Genomic DNA, 14,764 nt, shown 5'->3' with positions numbered 1-14,764 from the left:
TAAGAAAAACCTTGATATTACAAATCAAGGTCAGATGTGGTGCAAAGAACATTACTGGATGATTTTCTACCATTTACTTGGACATCAAGTCTGCTTTAAAGACATCCATCAACTCAGGGAACATTAATATTTTTCAAACCTATTTATGTGTGTGTGTGTGTGTGTGTGTGTGTGTGTATACCCTTTTAATTACAAACATTTTACTACCCCAATTCTTTAAAATATAACCTATCAGCCTATACCCAAAGTAATATAACCAATCAACATTAATATTTAAAACTCAATACAATTACTTAAAGGTAATATAATTGAAATATATAAGACAAGTAATTATGATGAAATCATATGTATTTGAGTATTAAGAAGACATAATTAAGTAATTAAGTGCTTGTACCTATATGTAGAATGAACATAAGTGTGAGAGTTACAAACGAAGATTAATCAAATGTGTGGCATGGGTAATTTACAAATTGTTGCCAACAAAACACACTTGATTAGTTAGGGGGCAATTTTAAAAATGTTTAACTAATCTTGGTTAAGTTCCAGACCAAACAAAATACAATCTTCCCTCAATTTACATGGTGAATATATTCCTGGAAAACTCAGTGCATATTCTAAGAATGCCAAAATACTTTTCATTCATATAAAAAAATACTGTTATTTCTAGAATCATTCATTACAGATAGGATTTTTGCTTATATGAATGTTATTAAAGCACTTGAATGCCTTGAGGGATCCAGAGATTTTTGTTTTTTTAATTATCTAGGACTGTCCCTAGATCTGCAAGACCTGTGTCCTCTCTGTTGGTCAGCCACTCAAAGCTATCAGAATGACTGAGTGGTTTCTCACAGGTGTACCCAGGTGGCAGCAGAGATACCCCAGGGCAAGGTGAGAATGTGAGTCCAGCTGAGAGGAGGCAGCAAATTCATAACAACAGTGAAAGAAAGAAGATGAGCAATGTGGAAGGGGGACTCAAAAGATTGCCCAATCCACTTCTATATTAGTCTTCCAGGGCTGCTGTAAAGAATTACCACAAACTTGGTGGCTTAAAATAACAGAAATGTAATTTTTCACAGTTCTGGAAGACATAAATCTGTATGTAATCCAGGAGACTGAACAGCCTTCGAGGCCTACAGGGAAAACCTCAATTCTTGACTGTTCCAGCTCTAGGCATTCCTTGGCTTGTGGCAAAATCACTCCAATCTCTGCTTCCAGTCACAGTGCCTCATCCTCCTCTCTGTGTGTCTGTCTCCTTCTATATGTCTCTTCTAAGAACACTTGTCACTGTATTTAGAGCCCATCTGGATAATCCGTGATGGTCTCATCTCTACATCTTTATCTTAATTACATGCAAAATAGGATCCAAATTTCCATTTTCCAAACAAGGTAACATTAACAGGTTCTAGCGTTTAGGACAAGGACATGCGTTTTAAGAGGTCACCATTCGACCCACCACAGCTCATTTCCATTCCAGGCTGTGACTCTGTCATGCCTCATTGTGACAACCAAAAACACACCTACAAATATTCAAAAATGCAGCTATGTGTGCCTCATTAAGAACCACCTGGTCCAGCTAATTTTTCTGTCTATATCCTCTCCTTCTAACAAAACGTGCAAAGCTGTTAAAGAGCTTCTATTGCACATCATTTACTTCTCCCACTATTTACTGATTTAGTCTGGACTGTTCCTCATAATGCTTTGCCTTCATTATTTTAGTTATAGACATTTTTCTGGTGTTGACACATGAAATAATCAAGAACAATAAGGCAGTTAAGAAAGGATTTAATTCTGGTCTAACCATTTAAGCTTTCTAAGACTCATTTTTCACATCTGTAAAATAAGAATAAAAGTTTCTCCTCACAGGCATATGCTATGATTAAATGAAATTATGGAAGCAAATGCTTTTATAGCATGTAAAATAGAACAAAATGTAAAAATAAATTGTATGTGAGTGTTGACTTTTGAATTTAGTGTTAGTATCTAAATATTTGGTAAGGAAAATAAATTCTAATTAGATTATTTTGCAAATATTAAATGTTAATATCTCCATCTAACACATTTTCACAAGTGCATTTGGGGTTGTATATAGAGAAAACAATAATATGTGAATGGAGGCTAATAGGAATGCAGAAAATTTACTCTGAACTGGGAAAAAAGTATAAATATTTTACTATTACTTGCAAGAACTTTTATTTACTAAGGAAAATAGAACTTTCCAAAATCCCAAGTACTGTCCTCTTTTTGCAAAAAGAACATTGTGAACTCAAAAGAGATAACCACAAAATGTCCCAGATTGATCAAGAACTTTTGCTTCTTTTCCTTAGAAGTTAGCCTTACAACAGACAATGTCCAAAAGAGCATGACATTGCAGTAATGTCAGTGATGTGTGAAATAAAAATGCTTTAAAATGAATATTTAGAAACATGTGATTTGGAACCCACACGAATACCTTCCTTCTCCCCGCTTTGCTAACTCTATTTGGTGGCCTGAGTCACTTCTGCAATTCTGTTAATTAAAACACAGAAACAACTATCAAAGTCAGAGTTACCTGGGTTATTTTCCTATATAGTCTACACAGATAAGAAAAAGTAAAGTCAAGCAGTCAGCAAGGAGTAAGGCAGATTTTAAAACCAGCATCCCATTGTCTGCATTTAATACCACCTGGGCAGAGAATAGCATTGTCATCAAGACGATTTTGCATTTAGGACATACATAAATATAGTAATAATTGATAAGTAATTGATGTTTCTGTATGTGGTTGGGTGTATTTTAACTATATTCTCTACAGAGATGAAAAACTTAAAATTCATTTTAGGATATTTAAATGATTGTCCAAATATTTCAATCAGTATATGATTTTATGTGAATCCCACAGCAAAACCAAAAAATAAAAAAAGACATGACACAATCTTTAATTGCTAAAATAATGTGAACCTGGTCTAAAATCACATGTCAGATAGTAATATTTCTATGTTAGCTCCATTTTAATCCTTTTTTATTTGTCACAGATATAAGTTAAAATCTGAACACTTTTATTTCAAATTAAGGGCTTAAAATATGAAAAATATAAAATGTGAATACTGAAATATAAAATGTGACAATGTATATTATCCTAATCAAACGCTTCTCCTAGTTTAGAATAATATATATATGCATGCATGTATATGCATGTGTGTGCATATGTTTTCATATATGTCATATTCTAAGCACATGTCTGTAAATGATTCATATATATGTATGTACATCATATTCAAAATCTGGTCACTGGTGGTGATGGAGATTGTTGGAAGTCAAGTGAATGAGTCTAACTGTCAGATTTCCAAGTGATTGTGGTAGATTTCCATTTCATCTTCAAAATCTTAGCTTTTGTGAAGAGGACTATGTCATCTCCATATATAAACTGTCATTGCTTAGGATAAGAGATTTATTCTTGCTTTAGCTTTGGGGGCCCTGGAAGGTCTTATGTTTGTCCATGGTTTATTGTTTTGCTTTAAAACATGGCATGACTCACTTATAATTATGAAAAATCTTAGTAAGCTAGGATCAAAAGAACCTAAGTCCTTGACCCAATTTTCCATTTGTCTTTCTAATCAAGGAAACCTGCTTAACTTCACTGGTCCTCAGTTTTCTTACATGTATAATGACAGCATTAAAATAAGTTATCTCTAAATTGATCTCTTTAGTAATATAAAACACATGATATAAAATATGAGCATATTTATTAGACAATACACACTGGGAAATGTTAAGGCATACCATTTGTACTCAGATATTTGAATTTTCTCACTACTCGAGGCTTTGAATTAAAGTTAGGCCCCTGTCATTTGTAAATAAATGCTTGTTTGAATTCAATAATTTAGCAGAGATATAAAAAATCGTATATATTTTATAAGTACATTTAACAGCAAAGAATTTAAGGAACTGTGGCTATAAAAGTCATTTCTCTAAGAGAGTCCAGACCCTGGTTTCTATGGAATTGATTACTAGTCAAGGAAACCCCGCCAATTTATGGGGGAAAAGATAGCTATTTCTCCCCTGGCTCTTAAAGGAGAACTTGTTCAAAATTCAGCCTTATTCTACTTAGAAAACGGAAGAAATGTGAGAAGATAAGTTTTCCCTGATCCTCACTGGTTACTACTGATATAACCACATAATAAAGGTAAAAGATGCCCATACAAAAAGTTAGTATGATGAGAGTAGATCATCCTCTGGTAACACTGCTGAGAATTGTGGTCCTCTGCTCTAAATCAGAGGTAGATTATTTCTAGTTTTGAATTATTCATTCAACCTTAAGGGTAAATTTGGGCCAATCCTTGTGTGTTCTCATAGTTCATTGCTGCTGCCAGTAACTCTGCCCTGAAAACACTGGCTGCAGCTGTGATTTTAGCCATTAATGGCCAATCGCAATTCTGAAAGCCTGTGATCACAATTTCTACAGTGCCTTCTCCTTGTAATGTAGTCATCTCAGTTCCAGAGGCTTTATTTACTCCCTGGAAACCGGCTGTTAGCTTGATGATCACTCCCCACTGAGAAATTTACTTTACAACTTTCTTAAATCTGCAGGGGAACCCTTACAGAGTAAATTGTAGGCTTCCTCCAAGAAGTAAATAGATCTAAAGTAAAATAACTCTTTTGGCAATCTAACACCAGCATGAGTTAACAGTTTCTCACAACCAGTCTGGATACAGAGTATTAAATTACATTTGGCCTGAGTCCATTCTTGAGTGTATCTTAAGTGATATTCTTATTCAATGGCTGCTTTTAATGAGATTTTGATATTTTAGGAAGTTTGGTTGAGTCAATTGCAATCCAATAAATGTTTCCTTGTCTTCAGAATACTTTCACTGTTTTGAAACTGGAGGAGGTGTTTTCTTGTACAGTTGCATTAGAGTTTTGTGGTATGGAAGGAAGCATGGTATCAAGAGTACAAGAATGTACACAGAAGTAAGAGTAATTGATTGAAGGCATACTAGCATAAAAACAAAAATGCAGAAATATGCAAAAAGTATGTTCTGACAAGAGCACAACATCAAATTCCTTGTTGTCACAACCTCACTACTAAAATCTTCTTTTGGAAATCTTCAGAAAGTTTTCTTTTGTCTTACCCTACAAGAATTTTTGACAAATATCTCCTCTGGCCTTCTATTGTACCCAAAGATTACAAGTTTTGTCTGTCTACTACATGCTGAAAGGAGATTTTTGATACATTAGCTGGGTGTTGTTGTGATTGTGAGGAGTGGAAGTAAACAGGTGGGAGGAGAATTGATCTCAGCAATTTTATTTTTTCTGGATGGCTGCTTTCCATAATTGTAAGAGTTATTTTCAGCGATAAGGAGAAAGTTGCTTGCCTTGATTTGTTTGCCATCAATTTTCACCTTACAGGAAGGAAATCTCTTTGGAAAACAGTCATTTGTCATCACTGAATTCTATTGCCGGTGACCAGCTTTTTGCAATTCTGTTCACAGCTTGGTGTATTGCAGTTTTCAAGTATTTATCAACCATTTATTCAAGTGCTAAAACAGATTTAGCTTTCCTCCACATATTAAAGGATAAACAATATATTCCAAGTTACTTAAAAGTTAGATATTGACAAACACATTCCCATCCATTCTTTCTATAGAATTATGGACCATGTGTCATACTAGCACTGGCAGCTGCATCTTCAGAAATGAAAAATGGAACTTCCCTCTCTTCTTCCACCCTGCTAAATGTTACAAATAACTTCTGACTAGTTCCTAAAATAAAGTCAAGATATTTTTTCCTCCTGCCTGACATGATTAGTTTTGAAATTCTGTTCCAATTTGCCCTGACCATACCCTCTCCCATCTTCAATCACTCGAGAACATTTCCTTTTAACTTCTTCCATTTATTTTTTGATGATCTTAAATAGTTTCTTCAAGGAAGTGTGTGATGGTAGGCTATTCAATATAAAGAACTATAACTTGGCAAACTATAATGATGACTGAGTCAACAGAAAAAAATTCCCCACAATTTCCCACATTCTCTAGTAAATAATGGTTGTTCTAGAAAGGGGATGATTTGAAAAAGTTTGATTCTTTTGAAATAAAGAGATATCTTTTTCCTGTATCCAGAGCCCTTGGCATAACAAAGTAATCTAATCCAGAAAAAGTGAAGTAATGTGTAGAGGTGTCTAGCATCATATTCATAAATACAATATAGTATTTCTTTATTCTCATCAAAGTCATTTCAAAATAACAACTACAAATAATTTATTGTGATGCGTAAATGTTATTATTATGAAAAAAACGTTTTTATCTGTTTAAAATATATTTTGTTTTGAAGAGTTTTTGGGATATCAAATTCCTTTGAGAACAACATATATTGAAATATGTAAACTACGCATTCACAAATGATTTTAAGGATTATTTTTCTATGATAGGGCATGCAAGAAGTCATAGATTAAAGCAGAGACTATAAGCAAAAAGTTCTTAAGTATCATTAATCATAAAGTACAAAACAGTAAAAGTAAAAAGATATATAGTGTATAACCTTTCTAATGTCAATATTATCAGCTTTACCAACTCAAGAGTTGACGTAATGCACTGACTAAAGTTTTTGCCTATTTTTGGCCTCATGTTCCTTAATTCCATGACTGCATTAACTCGCATTTCCACTTGATTTCAGCCATATTACATATTTTCTTTCAGGCCAAACTATGTCTAACTAAACTTTGTATACCCTAGGCTTATCACAGTGGCACCTATTTGGCACATACATATTTCTGGAGGAATGAAATTCTTCTCTAAACGCAAATTTCCATTTGTCCTATCTAATAACTCTGTTTTCTTCTTGTGATGCCCAGGTTTGTACGTATTCCCGGAACTTTCAATAAGCCAGCCTTTGGGCTTTCTTTCTTTTCCACCAAGACTGGACTCCAGTGTCAGTCATTTCAAACATACGTCAACTCTTACCTTTAAATTTTCTTCTCTTTGTCCTTTTGCAATACTTGTATGCAATTCCTGAAATTGTCTACTGTCTTCTTTGTCAATTCTGCTGGAAGATGTCAAAAACCACACTCAGTACAAGATATTACAAAGCCATGCTTTCAAATGGATTATTACTGCTGCTTGGAAATTTCTTTTATCTTCCACACAGTGGTGAATCCCTATCTTCATCATCCTCAGTTTCTTAACCCATGTACCTAGCAAGCTGTCAAGAGTAAAGGTTTTGGGGCCAATCTTAGGTTTTATTCACAGACCTACCTCTCAGTGAGAGCCTTGAACAAGTTACATTATCTAAAAATTCAGTTTCCTACATTTAAAATGAGGGTTTTTATAGTACATATTCCAAAGAACTGTTGGAAAGATTAAATGAATGAGTACATGTAAACAGATAAGCACAGTTCCTGGCAAATAATAACCCCCAAACAAATAGCAGCTATTTTTTAATTGGTTACTACAATTAGAACCAATCAACTGGTGTTTCCTTAACACATCAATTATTCCTGGAACTTCCGCTTCTTTTTTTGTATAGTTGATAACTGAGACCTTCTTCCTTGCAAACATTTCTCTTTTAATCTGTACTTTTGGCCCCTGCCTATTCTAAATTTTCTAGTTCCTCTTAGTTTCATTTCTGTGTTCAGTCTCACCTTTTCTACTACATATTTCCTTCTTTTTTGGGTGGAAAACATGCTCAATTTCTTCATTTCCTCCATGTGATGCTACTATTCCAAGCTTCCACACCATCTGTCCCCCTGCCTTGCTGCCAAACTTATGGAAATAGATCTATCTTGATGTCACCGATTTCTCGGAATTACTTACTTCTCAATTTTAACACTTATAATCAGGATTCAATGCAATTATTCTGTAGAGTAAGTTTATTAAATAGTATATTGAAATTATCCTCTCCAAACTATGACTGACATCCTAATCACCAACCATGCCTTTCTTCTACTTTTTCCCTGTTTGGCTTCTAGGTTGTACCATTGTCATTGACCTCTCTTCTTTCCAATCATTCTTTGGCTATTTCCAGTCCTGTTTTCCATTCTTCCTTCAACCTTCCAATAATAATCTCTCTATCAAAGATGTGTGTGTGTGTGTGTGTGTGTGTGTGTGTGTGTGTGTGTTTAGCCCTCTCTGCTCTTCTGTCTAATAGTTGGTAATTTCATTCATTCTGAAGAATTTGACACTCATCTCTATTCAGATGACTCCTGAATCTGAAATTCTAATCATAGGCTCATTTCTGAATTCCTAGTTCAAAATTCAAATTGAATATTGTACCTCCCCACTCTGATTTACCTGTAGCATTTTAAATTAAATTGGAAAATGTCAAATTCGTATTGCTTATTACTTTTCCAATGACTTTCTTATTTCTGTTAAAGTACCACCATTCTCCCAGATCTGGGGAGTCATTTTTTACGTCCTTCTCTCCAATTGCCCCTACAGGCAAATATTTATCAGGTCTAGAAATCACCATGTATTTCTCATATCCACATCCTCCTCCATTCGTGCCTTCATTATTCTTATTAGTCTTTGCTGACTGTTGCAATGTTCCTACTACTTCCTTATCCATTTCACATTTTGCTGATAATGTCACTAGACATCTTGAAAACTTTCAGAAAACCATTAAGTCTAAATTCTTATTCCTATAGCCTGATTCTCTATCTATCCCACCTTTTCAGATCTATATATCTATAACCCATATATAAGAGCATCCAATGCTCCATGTATACTGCTCATTCTTTCCCAAATTTCTGCCTCATTTTATTGTCTCCACTACTTTCTCTCAGGTTTTTATGTCCTTCTGAAATTCCACTTCATCCTATGTGATTGGTGAAGTTCTATGTTTCTTTTTTCAAGATCTCACTCAGATATAATTTATTATGATGTCTTCTCTGATTTTTCCAACTATTGTGACAGTTGTTTATTTTGCATGCCCCCAACAATGTAAGTCTCTTATAATGTTGCTTGCCTGTCTTAACCAGTAGTGTTCTCAATCAGTTTATTAAATGAATAGATTTCATTTTTATCTTTATATACCTTATATCATAAAATAGGCTATAAGGAATAATAATAAATTGAATTATTGAATTGGACTTATGCATAGAAATATAACCAATGACAAATAGAAGTAAAGGTCATAGAGAACCCAAAAATGTCATGACCACTCATTGAATTTCACCTCGTTTTTGAAATACGTTTAACAATTTATTTAAATATAGGCATCCACTTCTGAAAGGAATTCCTAAATTTTCACTAAGTCTATAAAGTTTATATTTTAGAATGTTCCCAAAATAGATTCTGTTAAACTTCATCTCAAACTCACCTTAGCCACTCACATCCATGTCCCATTCTGGCTTTGTCACCACAAATATCCTGCACATCTCAATCATAATATCCAAAATTCAACTCTCTCTCAGCTATTCTTTTGACTTTTTTGAGATTTCCAATCTACTGACTCTGTCATTTTCTTCCATATTATCAGCCTCTTCCTGGATTCACTTCTTTCATCAACTAGCTCTGACCTCATGATTTGCCCATTCCAGACACTTTCTTGCCTTTATATTCAATTAGCTTGCTTACCCGTCTTTATCTACAACAGCAAAATTGTAAGCCACTGAGTACCTTCTCCATGCCACTCAGATCATGAGCTGTTATGCAAGATCAAATATAAGTACAGGCTGATATCTCTATTGTTTCAGGGAAGTCTTCCCTTTCTCTAATTCCACTTCATTTTAACTTAAGCATTACTTCCTCTGGGAAAATTTTCCTAATCAAATAGGCCAAGGGCTTGCAGGATGGTTAGCTACATTTCTTCTATATTCCCGTAGGAGCCTGCACATGCATTTCATTCATTGCTTCAGTAAGTATTGTCATTCTTTTAAATCTATGTCCATAGACTTGGGATGATTGACCCACAGGCATAAATAAACAAACTTCCTGCTATCTTGAAACTTACATGCTAGTGAGGGAAGCATCAGGCATAAAAGTTAATTTGTAGATAGTTGAAAGCAGACAATGATAAGTAATAGAAAAAAATTGAGTAAGGGAATGTCCTATTGCAAATGAGGATTTTAAAATTTCTTGAAACAATTCAATTTCCATGACCTAACCTGCGATTCTAGAGTCATGAGATGATAGAGATGTCTTCGCTAAGGAGGTAATATTGGAACAAAGACTAGAATAAAGTTAAATTAAAAATTTCTATATTAAATGTTAAATGAAACATATAATATACAAATAAATTTCCAGAATTATATTATTTATTAATTTATTATACATATAACTATATTTATTCAATTTTATTGAAAATTCAAATTATTTCTGCATTGTTTTGGAATTCAAAATTATTCTTGGCTAAGTATGTTTAGAAAATTTTCTTTTTCACTTTTCGAGTTATTTCCTCTATAAGGGAGATTCCTATGGATTACATTTTTGTAAGAGTCTTAATTCATATCTCAAACGTTTACCAGCAACTAACGCATGTTATTATTATAATGTTAATAATTGCTGGGGTAGGCAGTTTCTACATTATCCCCCCAAATCCCTACTTCTGTTGTGTAATCCCACTTGCTTGAGTATGGGGCCCCATCTAATGACTCCCTTTTAATAGCAAAAGTGATAGGAGTATACTTTTAATATGAGTTACAAAGAGACTTTGGCTACAGTCTTGCCCTTCCTCTCTTTCTTTCACCCAATCTTGTTCTCTCCCTTGCTTGCCAGGAGGGGAACCAGCTATTATATTGTGAGCTGCCCTAGGGAGAGCCCTATATAGCAAGGAACTAAGGGCAGCCTCTGGCCAATAATCAGTGGAAATTTGACACCTTCAGTCCAACAATCTGTGAAGACCTGAATCCTGCCAGTAACCATATAAATGAGCTTAAAAACAAATATTCCCCCATTTGAATATTCAGATGTTATCACAAACCCAGTTTTGACTGTAGCCTTGTAAGAGACCTTGAGATACAGGCACTTAGCTAAGCTGTACCCAGATTTCTGACACAGAAACTGAACTATTAAGTCATTAAATATGAAATGTCCAGTTTCGAATCAAAACTGAAGTCTATCCCAAACGAGAAATAGTACAATTAATCAAAGTATGTTTCTAAACTATCAACACAGTTTTGCCCTCTTAGCGGTAGCTGGTTTATGCCATCAGCAAAGAAGCCTGGAGAGCCAGTGGTGAAGAAATTGTGAAAGGCATTTTACACAGCTTTTTGAGAATTGAATATCTTTTCTTGTAAGAAATAGTGCAAAGTCTGGAAAAGTGGTAGTCAGTTGTAAGGTCTGGTGAATAAGGTGGATGACAAAGTGTTTCTAAGTCTAGTATCTGTAGTGTGAGCAGCGTTGTTTGTGCAATATATGGTCAAATGTTGTCTTGCAAAAGAATTGGCCTGTCTCTATTGACCAATCTTGGCTGTTTAATCTCAAGCATCCTCATCATTTCATCCAACTAGTTGCAGTAGAAATCTGCTGTAATCGATTAACTAGGTTTTGTGAAGCTGTAGTGGATTATACCAGCGCTGGACCACCAGACACCATTAGCTTTCTTTGATGAATATTTGGTTCAGGACTGGACTGTGTTTCACCACTGTATCCAATCATTGTGCTGAACATTTGTGATTGTCAAAAAGAATCTATTTTTTTAATCACACTTAACAATACTGTGTAGAAATGATTCACACTTATGTCGTAATAGCAAAGAAAGGCAAGATTTGGGATGATTTACCTTTTGACATGTGTTTAATTTATGTAGTACTCATCTATCCAGCTTCTTTACCTTGTCAATTTATTTTAAGTGGTCTAATAGTTTTGGAATAGTAATGTCAAACCTTGCTGTTAATTTATGTGTAGGTTGAGATTAATTCACTTCCACTATAGTTTTTAGTTTATCATTACCCTCCTTGGACTCGGGTCATCCATGTGACTCATTTTTAAGACTAAAATTACCAGACCATAACTTTTTAAATAATTAACATACCATGTGTTCATTAGTCACATCCTTTCCAAACACTTTGTTGATATCTTGAGCTGTCTTGTGTTGTATTGATTTTATGACAGAACTCAAATTTGAAAATAATACAAATTTGTGACTTATCTATGGTTATGCAAAAATTGTTTTATTAATTTAAGAAATTTGAAAGATAATCACAACTCAAAATGTTTGTTTGAAAGAATGAGGATGCACCTTTACAATAAAAATAATACATGAAGTGTCAAAGTGAAATGTCATAGATATGAACTATCAAACTTAGTACTTAAGGAAAGTGGACATTTCATACTTAATAACCTAATACTAAATGTTGTTTAAAGCAAATAAATTTAGGGACTTTGTTATACAACAATGAATACTATAACTGCCTTTTTAAAATTCGAATACTCTATGGCACCTGTCTAATGAAGAACTGAATTGTTGAATGGGTGAATTAAATACATGTTCACGATTTTATACTATCATCATCTAATTCTGTCTTTTATTTCATTGGAAATGCATTATTGCTGATATAAATTAACTCCCGAAATTGCTCAGTATTAAATAGAATCACCTAAACATGGAGAAGGCAAGTCTGAACACCATTTAGAATTATATTTAATCACCTACTATAACTGCAAATCTTCTAATCACTTCATAAATAAAGCCGCATGTGTTTGGAATCAGTGAAAAATCAAATCCTGGATCTGCCACTTACTAGTTATGGGATGTTGATGAAATTCTCAACCTAATTAAATGTCCTCAGTTTCTTAATCTGTCAAAAAGAGATTATATTACCCACCTCAGAAGGTTTTTATGAAGATTAAATTCAACAGTATTTTAAAGCAATTGCCACAGTGTTTGACCAATAGTAAGCAAAAATGTAGCTGTTATAATTAGGCTCCAACAAGACATCCTGGAAAAAAAATATCCTTTTTGCATAACCCGGAAACCTAGAATAAATTTTCTTATTTATGCTGCACCTCAAAGTGTATTTGACCCAGGTCATATTATTTCTATTTCAAAAAAAAATCACAATTTAAGAATCTGTAACTTAGATTAGAATATAGAGGTTATATTGTCACGAAAAATCATATACTTATTCATTGTAAGTGTGTTATTTGTTTGTTTGCTTATGGGCCTTGAAGCTTTAAGAAATAGGAAAACAGATTTGTTTTTGTCTAGCATGCAGAAATGCCAAAGCTCACAGAATTGCTATTAATTTTCCCCAACTGGAATGTCCTTAACCATCAAGTTCTTTCTTTAAAGGGTCATTTTGAAATTGTGATACAGTTTGAAAATGCCCAGCAACTATTTTTCTAACTCCTCTCTTATTTTCCCTATATCCTGAAACAGTCTCAAAACATATTACCTAGTTAAGAAGCACTTTTATATTGGTCCAGTGCCCTTTATTTCTAAACTATAAACATAAGGGAAAAATCCTACTTGTGAAGTAAGGATGCTCTTCTCCAAGTAAAATCACACCAAGGAAGTAATACAATCTCTAACAAAGAAGGAAATGAGATATTCCACCCAATATTATTTTCTACATATAATAGTGGCTCACAAATTGAACTATTTAAAAATTATCCTTCTAAATCTGAAAATATGTGAGAAATTCTCTAAAACATTGGTTTTTTTCACTTTTGAGTAAGCTAAGGACATTTCTAATATAAGTAAGTATTATGAGAGAGTGAATCATTTCTTTCAAAAATGTTCTTATCCTATCCCTTGCAATGGTTAGAGGTATGCCCTTCCCCTGCTTACCACATCCCTCAGATGTGGGTCTACCCGCCACACCCTCAAATCCCTAGTGAACATCACCACCATTTGAGCACCATAGTGTTAATCAGTACCAATTTGATGGTGAGTACATGTGGAGTCCATTTTTCTGATCTTGTGTCACCGCAAAGATACAAAATTCAACCCAAATATTCCTACTTTCATATTTTCTTGAAATAAAATTTAAAAATGTTCTTATCCTAAAACAAATAAATAAATATCTAGAAGAAAATAAAAAGAAATTTTGCCCTCAGACATATAATAGCTTCTCAAGCTAAGATTCAATACTGAGTCGAAACATATAAATTGTTAATATGACATAAGAAATTTCAGAAAATAGCCTTAGAAACAAGAGAGTAAAATTACCCTCTTGTTTTATGATCTTATACACTATACTCCTAATCAAAATCACAAAAGTTGTATTTGCTCTAGAAATAATGATTTTCCACCTAACATCAAATGGACTGCCTGGATTATGTTAATTGATATCCTCAGCTATATATTCCAGACTTAATCAACAATAGATTAATTTAATATGTTAATATACAATAATCTTTCTTTTCTAAAGGCTGGTAAATATACAACTGTTTCTAATATTATTATGTAAACTTTTAATGCTGTGTTTCCTAATGTATAGCTCACCACCCACATGGATTGTTGTAGTTGCAAACTGATTTGTTTAAAATGCACACTCTAGTACCATAAACTTTCCACTGGTGTTCACTTTCACGTTCACTTGAGGGCTATACTGGTAACTTTCTAAAATGGTAAATAGAGATTATTATAATTTGGCATTCACAAACTATAATTAGGGAGTAGAGTTTATTTAGCATTATAATTTAGTGTTCTCCTGTATTTAATATTCAACCATTTTACAAAGCTCATGTGTACATATGTAAATACAAATAATTGGAATTCTAATAAGTTTGAGAAAGAATATTTTGTTATAAGCTCATTATAATTGCTATTTTGTGTTGGTAATGATATCTACTTTTTAATATTTTATAGTCACTTATATATTTTTAAGATAAATGACAGTATTAATTTTGAA

General features: G+C 33.5%; 1 protein-coding gene across 1 annotated transcript in view; it reads left to right on the top strand.

Annotated features, from left to right (window-relative positions):
* Nucleotides 1-14,764, top strand: part of OLFM3 (olfactomedin 3) — a 204,361-nt gene that overhangs the window by 87,080 nt on the left and 102,517 nt on the right. The window lies entirely within an intron of this gene.

The sequence above is a fragment of the Microcebus murinus genome, chromosome 2 (assembly GCF_040939455.1).
Source record: "Microcebus murinus isolate Inina chromosome 2, M.murinus_Inina_mat1.0, whole genome shotgun sequence".
NCBI classification, from domain to species: Eukaryota; Metazoa; Chordata; class Mammalia; order Primates; family Cheirogaleidae; genus Microcebus; species Microcebus murinus.
The sequence above is the reverse complement of the archived record's forward strand: the minus strand, read 5'-3'. Positions and strand labels throughout refer to the sequence as shown.